The 14,473-nt window shown below is 35.9% G+C and overlaps 1 protein-coding gene and 1 long non-coding RNA gene across 2 annotated transcripts in view; both read right to left on the bottom strand.

The window, feature by feature from the left end:
• crhr1 (corticotropin releasing hormone receptor 1) overlaps positions 1–14,473 on the bottom strand; it is a 283,958-nt gene that overhangs the window by 100,619 nt on the left and 168,866 nt on the right. The gene's annotated exons all lie outside the window — the stretch shown is intronic.
• LOC141336558 (uncharacterized) lies at positions 4,811–6,767 on the bottom strand. The gene is made up of 2 exons (XR_012355715.1): positions 5,961–6,767; positions 4,811–5,846 (listed from the first exon to the last, which is right to left on the bottom strand). It is a non-coding gene; the product is annotated as an uncharacterized lncRNA (long non-coding RNA).

Below are 14,473 nucleotides of genomic sequence, written 5' to 3'. Positions count from 1 at the left end.
AATGTACTGATAAACATTAGATTTCATATATTTTAGATTCATTACACACAACTGAAGTAGTTCAAGCCTTTTATTGTTTTAATATTGATGATTTTGGCATACAGCTCATGAAAACCCAAAATTCCTATCTCAAAAAATTAGCATATCATGAAAAGGTTCTCTAAACGAGCTATTAACCTAATCATCTGAATCAACTAATTGACTCTAAACACCTGCAAAAGATTCCTGAGGCTTTTAAAAACTCCCAGCCTGGTTCATTACTCAAAAACGCAATCATGGGTAAGACTGCCGACCTGACTGCTGTCCAGAAGGCCATCATTGACACCCTCAAGCAAGAGGGTAAGACACAGAAAGAAATTTCTGAACGAATAGGCTGTTCCCAGAGTGCTGTATCAAGGCACCTCAGTGGGAAGTCTGTGGTACTGATCTGAATAGGATATTTTACATAAAAGACATGTAGAGAAAATAATAGTTCAATTTATAAAAATAACCCTGTTCGGGGTTTTTTGTTTGTTTGTTTGTTTAGTGATAGTTGATCATAAGTCCCTTGTTTGCCCTGAACAGTTAAACTGCCTGCCGTCCATCAAAAAAAAATTATTCAGGTCCCACAAATTCTTTGTTTTTTCAGCGATTTTGTGTATAGAAAGAAAAACAATGTATTAAGACCCAAGGGGTGAAAACTTTTTGAATTTGAAGATCAGGGTAAATTTAACTTATTTTTCTTCTGGAGGAAAAAAAAAAAAAAAAAAAAAAATGAAGAAAAAAATAATATTTACGCCAAATAAGAAAAATGAACAGATCCTCATTCTGTTCAAAAGTTTACACGCCTTAATGCATACTTTTTCTTATGAAGCATCAGTAAGCATTTGAACCTTCTGTATTAGTTGCATATGAGTCCCTCAGTTGTCCTCAGTGTGAAAAGATGGATCTCAAAATCATACAGTCATTGTTGAAAAGGGTTCAAATACACAAAAATGCTGAAAATCCAAAGAATCTGTGGGACCTGAAGGATTTTTCTGAAGAACAGCAGGCAGTTTAACTGTTCAGGACAAACACGGGACTCATAAACAACTATCACTAAACAAAACAAAACAAAACAAAACAAAACAAAACAAACAAACAAAAAACAGCTGTGGATCATTCAGGTAACAACACAGAATCAAGTGTATGTAAACTTTTGAACTGGGCCATTTTTATAAATTCAACTATTATTTTCTCTTGTGGACTATATGTAAACATTTTTTTTATGTGAAATATGTTATTCAGGTCAGTACTAAATAAAAACTAGCATGCATTTTGTATGATCTCTCTTATTTTGGTAGATTCTGCAAGGTGTATGTAAACTTTTAACCTCAACTGTATATATAGGAATATCTCTACCTTCATAAAATTCAAGCTTGATGAATATGAAATGCATTGTGTTTGAAAGTTGAATAATACTGTTTATTTGATGCTTTGATGCTGTGTCTTTAAAACAGTGCTGGCAGCACCAAACCAGAATAAACCAGCATGAACTGGAAATTCATTTGTGTCTCTGCGAGTCCTTTCTGCAGAGCTGTGAATGAAGCCACTGAGCAACAATATAATCCATTGTTGTTTTCACCAGATCTTTTGTGTATTTGCAATCAATCTGTCTCATAACATCTAAACACTGCACAAACATGATGTGTTTTGGATAATTTTGGATGTTTCAAACAATTCCATACAGACAAAGCGAACAAATAAGAAAATCTAACTTTTTTAACTGTATGATATAACTTTTTTCTGTGTTTGTCAAGCTAATAACATTCGAATCTTTACTGTAGGGATTTCTGCACCTTTGCCTATGAAATCATGGTTGAATTTGTTTCTCTATTCACACTCCTGTCCGCTGTTCACCGAGATAAAACAAGCACACATCTATTAATCTTCTACTCACAAAAGCAATGGACAGTTCGTCTGGCTCCATGGCACTGGAGCAGAACACACACACACACACACACACACACACACACACACACACACACACACACACACACACATGTTGGGTTTACATGTTTTATGGGGACATTCCATAGGCGTAATGGTTTTTATACTGTACAAACCGTACTTTCTATCGCCCTACACCTACCCTACACCTAAACCTAGCCCTCACAGGAGATTGTGCACACTTTTAATTACTCAAAAAAACTCATTGTGCATGATTTATAAGCCTGTTTCCTCATGGGGACCTGAGAAATGTCCCCACAAGGTCAAAATCTACTGGTATTCCTATCCTTGTGGGGACATTTGGTCCCCACAACGTGATGAATACCAGGTACACACATGTACAGATCTGGCCATTAAAAATGCGTCTATTTTCACGCGGCAGCCTGCAATTCGGCACGCGAGGCCACGCGTCATGCCGCAGCGGCTTTTTTAGATTTTTTTACAACGTGGTTGCACTTCATACAATATCCACCAGGTGGCGCAAGGAACAACATTCTGTAGCCAAACCCTGCACAAAGAGGGATATTTGGACAGTATTTACGTCTGTATTTCATTCTGTATGTAACGGCAAAGTATTTATAATTTCGTTTCTTTTTTATTAAGGTAATTTAGAAAAAAAAAGTTTGGAGCATTTTTGTTCGTTAAACGTAAGCTTTTTGTTTCTTAAAGACCAAGCGGCAGACAGTGAGTTTACCTACTCTGTTTTTCAATTTGCCTTCTCAAATCACGAATTGGCTAAAATAAAATCCATAGATGTAAAACAAAAGATTTAAATACTAAGAGATATAAATGTGTGCTATTAGGTGCCAATCGTTTGTGCGGAGAGTGCAAAACACATTTTTAGGACATGAAGGATCAAGCTCGATCAGTTACATTTTTTTCAGTGGAAAATATGTAACCACTATTTTTTGTCAGACATGATAAATAAATATGTAGAAAGACTTAAATTACTACTTAACGAAAAAAAACGAGGATTTGAGGAGGACTGTTAACTGCATCATCACTGACTCAGAAAACAGTAGTTTCTAAATAAATAATTAAAATATCTCCTTACTGTTTGACAGTCAAGGTATTTACTTGTTCCAGTGTTTTGTGGCAAGCTTTAAACAAGGAACCCTTCCAAGCTGTGCTGAACGTGCGCTCAATGCTGCTGACAGGACCGTGTTTCCACCAGCGCTGCAAGTTTTTTTTTAATCACCACTGAATGTTAAAACATAATTTTAGCCCGCATTTGATCTTTGACGGATTAAAATGCAGGGCTATACGTCTTAAAAGTGTAACATGGAAATATAATGGATGTACTGCGAAAAAAGTTTTATACTCGACAGTAAGTACGTTTACATGGACAACAATATTCCGATTTTAACGCGATTAAATACTCTGATTAAGAAGTAACCATGTAAAATGATATATTTTAATTAATTTAATCCGACTAAAGTCATATTTTGAGTAAACACAAATCGAATTAAGACAGGTGGAGTATTCCTATTTTAGTCGCATTATGGAAGACATGTACACACCTTAATCACACTATTCCCCTTGTGTAGGATTTTTCGCCATATTTTGTGACAGGATACACAAATGCTGCGCTCCAGGCAGGTTTTTGAGCTCGTAAATCACGTCTTCAAAGAACTTTGTAGCGTTCCAAGCAAGTCACGCCAAGAATTTATTATTTTTATAGTATTAATAATTTGATTGCAACGTTAAATTGTCCTAAATATTACTCTATTTTTCCACCGTGTGCCACTTGCATAAACACCGCACCCCTTTATTGTTGTTTCTTGGGCTAAGTCATGTCAGAACTGGGAACTGGGAGTGCGTCGATCTAGTACGAGTTCACGGGTGGGAATTCACGGTTTTAACTGCCGTTCCAGTGCACTTTCACTGGTAGAAGTTTGGAAAAACACGGGTAACGGGTTGCCTGGAACGCGGCATAACGCTCTCAGTTGGTCGCGCTTTAGTTTCATTTTTATTTATTTATTTGTTTCTTCAACATGGGCTTAATCAAAGCTCATTGTTGATAAATAGTTTGTCTGTTATCATAATGTATTGTTTTATGGAAACGTATTTAACATTCAACCCCCTTTTGTGCATATTTGTTAGTAGGCCTAGTTATTTTAATTTTGTGAACGGGATTTCCGCTATTGTAATGTCTAGGATGCTTTTCACTTTTACTTTTGAATTCATGATCTTGGTTTTGCTTACATATTGGCTACACCTATCAATTTTAAGATTAAAACAAATTCTTAAAAGATGGATTTGTTATTTTTAATTAAACAGCATAACAAAAATAAAATAAAACTAACTTATATAGCATTTATTAACAAAAACTAATAAGACGAGGCACTCCATCACATGCTGTGTTATACGCCGACTAAACAATTTATTACAGGGCGCGCAAACACTGAGCAATCAAAATAATTAATTTAAAAATAACAATAAATAGCAAGTACAAAATTACAAAATACATTATAAAATTCAATATTTTAAAGCCACAGCAAATGAAGATTTACATGTTTGAGAGGTAGCTCGTCTTTTTCATACCATTTATACAATTTTAGATACACTTGATTTTATTGATTTGTGCAAGAGGAGAAATATAAACTATAGTTTAGAGTGTAAAAAAATTATTTGATGTATTATTGTGAGTAGTAGTAGTATTTCCTTTTATTTCATTTTGTGCTGTACATTATGATGTCGCGCTGCCCAATGAAGTTTTTTTTTTTTTTAATACATAAAAGGAAAGGGAACCATTTAGATTTGGCCTAATGTCAATGTAAGTACTATACCCTAGTATTATAATCCTAATATTAAAAATAATGTCAACAAATAAACAGAAGGATCATTTTTCAAAACAATAAGGCTTTTATTATGTGACTGACAATGGATACAATTGTTCAGTATCACAAGTGCTCCAGTGAGTTCTGCAAGTTTTTAAACATATATATTTTTTTACTTTTTACTTTTTAAAAAAGTGGAAAAGTTGTTCTTCTATTTCGGAGAAGTTCGTTAAGTCTGTCTCTTATCAGCTTCCAGTCACGAACTGCGGGGTTGAATCTCCGACCAACAGCATCTGAAAGTGCTTGACGAAGGTTGTTGGGTAGTGCATTTTTCCCCCTGGAGCTGTCAAAGTTAACAGAATCTGCCCAGTTCTGATAAAGGTTGAGGGGAATTAACCTTTTAAACAAAAGAACAGCGAAACGATCTGCCCTTGGTTTCCCGTCTGGTCCTGTTGATTCCAGATACAGTTTATTCTCGGTCTCTACTGAAACATGATTTAAATGTACATCTGGAAGGATTACTCCCTGCATGAGAGACCGGCGAATACGATGATGGTGATGAGAATGGGAGGTGTTTGTTGGTGTTTCAGGCAATCTCAAATGGAATGATGTCATGATGGAAGGAGAAACCCGTGAATAATCTTGATTCGGCGAATTTTCATTATGGAGCATCGGATTCGTCACCACTGGGTTGTTGGTTAATCCTTCTGATGTTGAGCCCGCTAACGAATGATCTGGGCTGGTTTGTAGGTTGAGCGTCCGGACAGTCAGTGGTGTAGAGGCTGCAGCAGGAACACCGAAATCAGCATCAACCAGGTGCGCTGACAGCGAATGGTCTTCGCGAGCAGACTGAGGAGATGACCACATCTCAAAAGGCTGTTGGCAGTCCATTGGAGTATCCGCCGACGTTGAAGGAACATTGGCAGAAATGTCTGTGGATGTGGATTGATCCGCTGTCGAAGGATGAGTTTTCTCACTGAAACGCGCCTCCAACAAACCAATCCGTGCCTCTAAATTCAGAAGCCTTCTTGTGAATTCAGACATCTGTTCCTTGGAAACAGTGACTGCAGCAGGACATCTACGTTCAATTAGAACAGCCTGTAGATGGTAGCATTAAAATTAGTTTTGAATATGATGTTCACACCGCAGATAGGTATATGAGGCTGCTGCACATGGGGCTGCTTACATAAAAATAACTTATCAAATACCCACCGATTTCTTTTTTACAAGCCGGGTAGTCCCTGTTTTATTTTTGGTCTGTGGACTCTGCTTGTTCTCCTTGCCAGAATGCTATTGAGACAATATGTATGATGGTTAGCACACAACAAACATCTGAATGTACCAAAAAATTTAAGGCAGCGTTAGGCCAAAATACATTATAGACTACATACCTTTCGCTTGCTACTACAAGTGGGAGCGCTCCTTTTTGAATAAAATGCTGTGGCCTCCATTTCTTTCTCGCACAGTTAATACAAATGCACACAGTGACAATTTGTTAATAGGTCTATTTTATCAGTTGCTCACTTGCAGCCGATTTAAAAGACCGTAAAACGGCATGGGCGGCATGAACGTGACGTGGTCGATTTGTCCAATCACGGACGAGTTCATGAACGTGACGTCGACGATTTGTCCAATCACAGACTAGGTCCTGAATCAAAGCGCGGAATCCAAAACATATAGATGAAGACGTTCTGCTTTCTTGTAATTTGCTTGCTGCTTTCATTTTTACGTCACTGTTTAGATTTTATTCGCTGCTTGCAATGGCGATAACAATACAGTGCATCATTTCTCCCTGTTGAGCGCATTGCTGGACGATGTGTGTCAAATACATCCACGGTGCAATTAAGTACAACAACAGAAAAAGTGACTATAGTCATGCCACTATGTACAGTGGTTGAGGTCTAAAATGTTCTAATATTTGTTAAGTGATCATTTGCTTTACTATTTGTAAATTGTATACAATAAAAATATATTTTGTTCTGTAATTTGCTTGGCCTGACTTGGCTTTCATTAATGAAAAGAAAATGTAGTTGTTGTTATATTTGTCTTGAAAATATCGATATACCAACAACTATATTTTCTATATATTTTCATCTGTGTGCGTGCGTGCGCGTATATAGATAGATAGATAGATAGATAGATAGATAGATAGATAGATAGATAGATAGATAGATAGATAGATAGATAGATAGATAGATAGATGAAAATAGAGAAAATATAGTTCAAGAACAAAATATAGAACAAAATGTGTACACACAAATGTTAATATACACTTTAAAAATATTAAATGATATCTGTTTAAAAAACTGTTTCACATGAAAAATATAATTTTATTGCATGTCGCGGTGTTATGTGTAGTTGAGTCAAAGAAGGCTACAGTTAGCCAGCTCTAGATCAGTGAGTCTCAAGCCACCCCCCTTCCCCTGGTTTGCATTTGTATAGCTCCAGTAATCATTTACATATAAAAGCTACACCGAGGCCAAGGTGACATGAATCATGGGGGGTGTCAGGTGCTAAGCCTTCCACATCAATTTTTGGCAGTTCCCTACAATTATCTGTGCTAACTGCGCATTCCTGTGAACAGCCATTAACCTGAAACTTCTGCGACAATTCACAGTGTCGTTAAATGACGAAAACCACTTTTTTCATGCAGTGTACATCGCAAAACCTCTAGTGTCTTCATGTACTGTATATTGAAGTTTAGACAGTTTGCAAGAATATTTAGTATCACTGGTGTGAAAATGCTGTTAGATGGCGGTGGAGTAAACGGGAGTTGAGACTGGCAGATCCAGCTATTTTAGGCTACTTTGAATTTAAAGTTCAGGTTGCATTGTCCGATAAAAAAAAAATAAAAATGATCAGAACTATCAGCACAGTATATAACACTAATCTGGTTGCACAATAGAAAGAAATATGCAAACACTAGCCATGAGCCGTGTCAATTTCGACACAAAGGGAAGTGGGAACTATTTGTTTTTTTCAGTTATTTTAAAAGTAGCAGTTAATGAGGCGATCAGCGGCAGTATAAAGAGCGAAATGTTTATGAATAGCCGAATGGGGATGGGGGGTGAATGCTGCCTGTTTTGCCTTGTAATCAACATTTTATTGAGACTGTTTTTGGGGGGGTCCAACTGTGTAGCATTCGGTTTAATTGCGGATTCAGCATTCAAATGCATGCCAGGGAAAAGGGGAAAGCTTTCCTCACACGCTCCACCTATGATACACCCTCTTATCACAAAACATTAGTGTCCACACCCCTGACACACTGTACGAATATATACAGTCCATCCATCTGTAAAGTCATCTCAAAATGACCAAAATCAGCAAGCTGCATTCCCAAGACATCAGGGTGATGAGGTCTGCTGGAAGTTCTACTCAAGAAATATCCCGACATCTGAAATCCATTGGTGTACACGCTACATTGAGCACTATCCGGAGACACTACAAAGAAAGATCATCACACAAACGTAATCCTCGCAAAATAACGGAGTAAGTTACCCACTGCATGACGCGAACACAAACACTGGCCTAAATACCGGTTAATGCTAAGTGGTGGTTATGCATAAACTGTCAAATGTTTAACTATTTTCTGTTTTGCCCTTGATTTTAGAGACATTGTCCTATCCATAGAGAATATCACTCATCAGAATGATGAACTGGTGTCATGTTCCGTGAAAAAACAGCTATGGCGTGACAGCGGAGTGGAAATAAGCGAGCGATCCATTCGGAGGATAAGGCAAAAGCTTGGGTGGAAGTATGGGAAAACTCAACATTGTCCCATGATCAGAGACAAAAATAAAGAGTTACGTCTCCAACAAGCCCAAAAATGGATTGCTGAGAAGGAGTCATTTCACGATGTAATTTTCACTGATGAAACAACAGTGGCTTTGGACCGCTTTGCCACCATGTCATTTCGTAGAAGTGGGAGACACGTGTCTAAACCAAAGCCAAAGCACCCGCTAAAAGTTCATGTTTGGGGAGCAATATCCAGACTGGGTCCGGGACCGATTGCAATCTTCGAAGGCATAATGGACCGGTCTTTCTTTGAAAATGCTATTGTAACAGAAACTGCTGCCCCATACATTAGGGAAAACTTCGGAGCACATCACCGTTTTTTCCAGGACAATGACCCGAAGCACACTGCTGCAGGCAGACTCATTGCTGAACAGGGTGTAAACTGGGTGAAGACTCCCGCCGAATCCCCCGACATGAATCCCATTGAAATGGTGTGGCATGCTCTGAAAGATTATATTCGAAAAGTAGCAAAACCAACTACAAAGTCTGACTTAATTGATGCCATAAATAAATTCTGGTTTGAGGAACTTACAGCAGTGGCATGCAACAAGTACATAAACAGACTGTTTAAAGTTCTTCCGGCTGTGGTGAAACATCAGGGTGGACATACTGGAATGTAACGATGTATAAAGTTGTTTAAAAATGTCTAAGCATTGGCAAAACTGTAAAATGAAAATAAAATGTACATTAATGATCACTTGAATAAATAAGCTTTTTTAACGTTGTTGTTCAGAATCTGCTGTTATCAAAAACATAAAATAATACTGATAATACTGATAAAAATGCATAAACACGAGTTTAATGCATAAATAAACCTGAGTGAGCATAGTAGCCCGGGATTATCAGAGATAGGTTTATTAATATTTCATTTTGAGTTAAGAAATTATTATATTAATTGTTATAGAAATTAATACAATATTACATAATTATATAGGCGTTGCTGTATATGCCAATGCTGTCTGTGCGCGATTTAGACAGCATTCACAAGTGTATCATGAATAAATATTACATGTATTTCCAATTAAAAAGCCCTACAAGAAACATTTCATGCATCACACACAGTCTTGTCCATTAACTGATCCTCTTTTTTTCCGTATTATTCGTTTATATCCATTATTTTCAACTTCATTTTGATCTCTTTACATAACATTCTGGGCTGCGTTTCGATTAATTTTAGTGCTTAAAAGCGTTTTCATTTTGTGAGCGTTCGTTATTGTTTCACGTGCCTTTCCCAAAAGTGCACTTAACACAATTGCAAATTGCAATTAATATACAAATCATTGAAGAGTGAATTATTCACGTAGTTTCATTTGGAAATAATTTATTGTCACACAGTGAAATAGGCCTACATTCCTTATATTAACTGATAGTATTTTTTTCCGTGTTGGTATTAATATTATTATCATTATCATTATTATTACTATTAGTAATAATATTACTATTAGCCAGTTATTATTGTATATATTTTTAGTTTCGTTTATATTCGTTTCCCCCACCCTTAATTTTGCTCTCTTTACTTAACGTTCATGTAAATGATACTGTAAATGCTTGACATATGCTATATGACTGAATTTTACTGGAATGTAGTTTAAAGGTTGAATTGAACATATTTTATTTTGTTTCGTCTAATTAATAGACTAGACTATATAATTACTAAACTGTTTTACTGAGGAATGCATCATTCACGTAGTTTCATTTGTAAATGAAAACATGCTAATTTATCGTCACACACGGGGAGAAATACAATCAAAAATTTTATTGGCATAATTGTCAGGTGTTAAAAATAAATAGCCCTAACCAGATATTAAAATAATAGTAGCCTATTAATAATAAAGTGATTTAGAGCTATCTACTTTTTTGTTTATTGTGAATCGCTTAACCTAAATAACGTTCTGTATATCCTATTTGCCATATATTTAGCAAATATTGTAAACGACAATTATGCCAATAAAGTTTTGCCTTTATGATTGTATTAATGCCCGTGTGTGACCATAAACGATTTACAAATGGAACGTGAATGATTCACTCGACAATGAAACACTTTATAGGTTATCTATTAATTAGAAAAAAGATGAATATATATATATATATATATATATATATATATATATATATATATATATGAGATCGAAATGATAGGAAAATTAACGAATATAAACGAATAATGTCCGAAGAAGATGTCCCCTCCAGGTCACCGTACAAACGAGTCATTCGGGCTTAGAGCGATGTTTGCTGCCGCTCCAGTCCAGTGCGTTACATGACTGCCCCCTACTGATCATGTCTTTCCTATGTCATTGTATTTTCCGTGTTCCCTTGGAATACACCGGCGTCACGCGAGACCACTTTACTTCCCGCGCGCATTTTAAATGGCCAGATCTGTATGTTGGCTCTCCAAGCCAACATAATAATAATAATAATAAGTTTAAATAGCATAACAGTATGTTGGCTCTCCAAGCCAACATAATAATAAGTTTAAATAGCATAACAGTATGTTGGCTCTCCAAGCCAACATAATAATAATAATAAGTTTAAATAGCATAACAGTATGTTGGCTCTCCAAGCCAACATAATAATAATAATAAGTTTAAATAGCATAACAGTATGTTGGCTCTCCAAGCCAACATAACTAGAAGCTAAAGTTCGATGACAAACTTTAAATGTTGGCTTGGAGAGCCAAATTGGGCAGCCTTGGGGCAAAAGGGCCAGCCCAGAACACTTAGAGCTCTCTGATTGAATTGTTGCTAGTAAAAATGGCAGTACGACAAGAAATGCTTAGTATATTTTAGGCTAAAACATAGAGGATCGTGTGTGGATTTTACGTTAAAACGGCTTGCCATACAACAAGTTTGCAGCGCATGCTTGAAACCCACGACGCGTTGCTGTGCGGTTGAGCCTAAAAGCAGAAATAAGCAAGCATTTAAGATGTGTATTATATTACTCTACTATTATTGTGTTTAATCGCTGGAGTGTTTGTATTTAAATACCTTTAAAAGACGTGCAAATGATGTGTTTGATGATGCAGACGAAGACTGAGCAGTGCATGTTAGTTGGGTCATTGCAGAATTGGAGGACATTTAGGCATCCATAATTTTGAAAAATTGGCCCTTTATTTTACTATTTTTTATTATGTATTTCATAAAAACAGCCAATATACCATTAAATAATTTGATTCGTCCAGCTCAGGTATCAAAGGCACATTTTTTATAATACTCTCTATTTTATTTTTTTGGTGCTCGATGCAACCCTGTTACCAATACTCGGGAACCTGAAAAAAGTATATATTTTCAAGTATTTGCTAAAATGCATAATGCATATAATCCTTCAAACTACAGTAAGGACAATAGCTCAAGCCCCTGTGAGCTAAAAAAGGTAATTTATTATTATTTTAATAAAAAATATACGGTAACAGGGTTGAAATTTAAGTAACAGGGTTGCAAAAAGCTACAGGGATTGATAGATAGATTACTTTTGATAAAAGATCAGGTCAACAATGTGACAAATGCTCAGGAAACACAGGCACATTGTTAAATAACATTTAACTATTGATGATAGATCGTCCCTTATGAGTGGACTGAAGGAGATTCAACCCTGTTACTATAATTATGGTAACAGGGTTGCGAGTAACAGGGTTGCAAATTAATGCTAATGTTAGCTTTTTCTCATGAATAGAAACTAGCTGTTTAGCTAGCTCTAACTGTCATATTTAGGACAAACTTACTTATGTAAAAAAGAAGAAGAAAACCTTCAAATTAATTTGTCTTATTCTGATAATAAGTGTAACAGGGTTGCATTTGTTAGAGTGACACATTCAATAAAGAGTAAAAATTATATAATAACATGAAAAATCGAAGAGAGAATATACCTTTGTTCTACCCATTCTGGCAGCAAACTGCTTAGTGATGTAATTCCCTGTGTATCATGTCAATCGCTGTTTTTTTCTTCTTCTTCTGCCAGTCTAAATATTTTGGTAACAGGGTTGCACTATGTTGGGGACATAACTTTTTTGCAACATTTCAATTATTTAAAATATTTATATCAATTTAAAAAATGCTTTAACAATTAAAAGAGGCATATATAAACAAAATCATACAAAAAAAGGATATTTAAAATGTATTTTAACAGTTATATTTAACATTCAGTTTGGTCATCTAGAAGGTGGGACAAGAGAAAAATGGCATTTAAGTGGGTACTAGAGACTTTTTTTTATTATTAATAATATTTAGGAGAAAAAAAATCTTCAAGTCTATATATATTTAGTTTCAGGACAAGTGTTTTTTACACAGTGACTATTTTTTTTGTATATTATACATAGATTATTTGAAATTTCATAGGGGGGACATGAAATGTCCTCCAATTCTGGAATGACCCAGTTAAGCCTATGAAAAAAGTCATTTGCACCCAATGTAGGTCTTTAAAATATTCTTCTATATTTATTGTGTGCAATCGCTGGAGTGTTTGTATTTAAATGCCTTTAAAAGACGTGCAGTCATGTATAATTGTCAGTCGGACATCTCGGAGCTCATGTCTAACACACAGCTGAACGCAGCGCTCTCTGTATGAAAACAAAATGCTCACAAACAACTGCATTTAGCTGTTGATATTTTCTAATGGGTGGACTGAATTAAATCGCTGCAATATTGTAATTTTAAAGGCGTTCTAATTCGTGCAAATTATGTCGTTCGTCTCCATGTAAACTCGTTGAAAGCAATCTGTACGCGGTGAAGGAAATGCTTAGGGGTTTCAATAAATTCACTCAAACAGCTGAATTCAGGTCTTGATGTGTTCTAATGGGTATTTACAATTAAATGGCTGGAATATTGTAATTTTAAAGGCGTTATTTATATGCATTTTCCACCGAAGTCAAAGTGAAAGTATAGGTCACAGCTCGGTAACATGATCGTTAGTGAAACCTATTGAATAGCTCATTTGCAGCTAATGTAGTTCTTTAAAATATTCTTGTATATTTATTGTGTTGGATCGCTGGAGTGTTTTTATTTAAATGCTTTTAAAAGACGTTCAGTCATGTATTATTCTCAGACAAGTTAGCTCCGAGCCGTGAAAGCTCGTCTGTGTAACACATTTGCTGAAGACAGTGCTTTAACTTTGAAATAAAACAGATCACAAAAGGCTGATTTGTTGATGTGTTCTAATGAGTATTTACAAACAAATCGCTGAAATATATTTATTTTAAAGGCGTTCTAATTCGTGCAATTTATGTTGTTTGTGAGCACATGCACAGAGAGAGTAGCCTAGTGCTGACGGCTTGTATAAGCGCTGAAGGGTGCGAGCTTTTCTTTTACAAGAACTATAAAACCACTGAATTTAACTGTTGATATGTTCTAATGGGTATTTAGAGTTAAATCGCTGTAATAATTAAATTTTTAAGGCGATATTTATTTGTATTTCCACCGATTTCAGAGTGACTGTAAGTGAGAGGTTTGAGTCCCGCCTCTTCAGTCGAGAAGTATTACTGTTAGAGGGCGCATTTTTTCTCAGCCCATGTAATTCATTGGGAAATGTGTCATATTCAAAAATTAATAATAAATCAACTGTACGTCTGATCAGTCTAAAAAGATATAGCAACTAACTTTAGAGCAGGACCCAGGTATCTGCCAAGTTTGGGGCTTGTGGCATTCAAGCCCTAGGAGGAGTAGCGTTTGTAAATTCGTGTACCATAAGAATAATAACATATAACTAGAAGCTAAAGTTCGATGACAAACTTTAAATGTTGGCTTGGAGAGCCAAATTGGGCGGCCTTCGGGCAAAAGGGCCAGCCCAGAACACTTAGAGCTCTGTAATTGAATTGTTGCTAGTAAAAATGGCAGTACTACTAGAAATGCTTAGTATATTTTAGGCTAAAACAGCTTGCCATAGAGGATCGTGTTTGGATTTTAGGTCAAAACGGCTTGCCATACTAGAATATGTGATGA

This window comes from Garra rufa, chromosome 1 (assembly GCF_049309525.1).
Source record: "Garra rufa chromosome 1, GarRuf1.0, whole genome shotgun sequence".
Classification (NCBI taxonomy): Eukaryota; Metazoa; Chordata; class Actinopteri; order Cypriniformes; family Cyprinidae; genus Garra; species Garra rufa.
The sequence above is the reverse complement of the archived record's forward strand: the minus strand, read 5'-3'. Positions and strand labels throughout refer to the sequence as shown.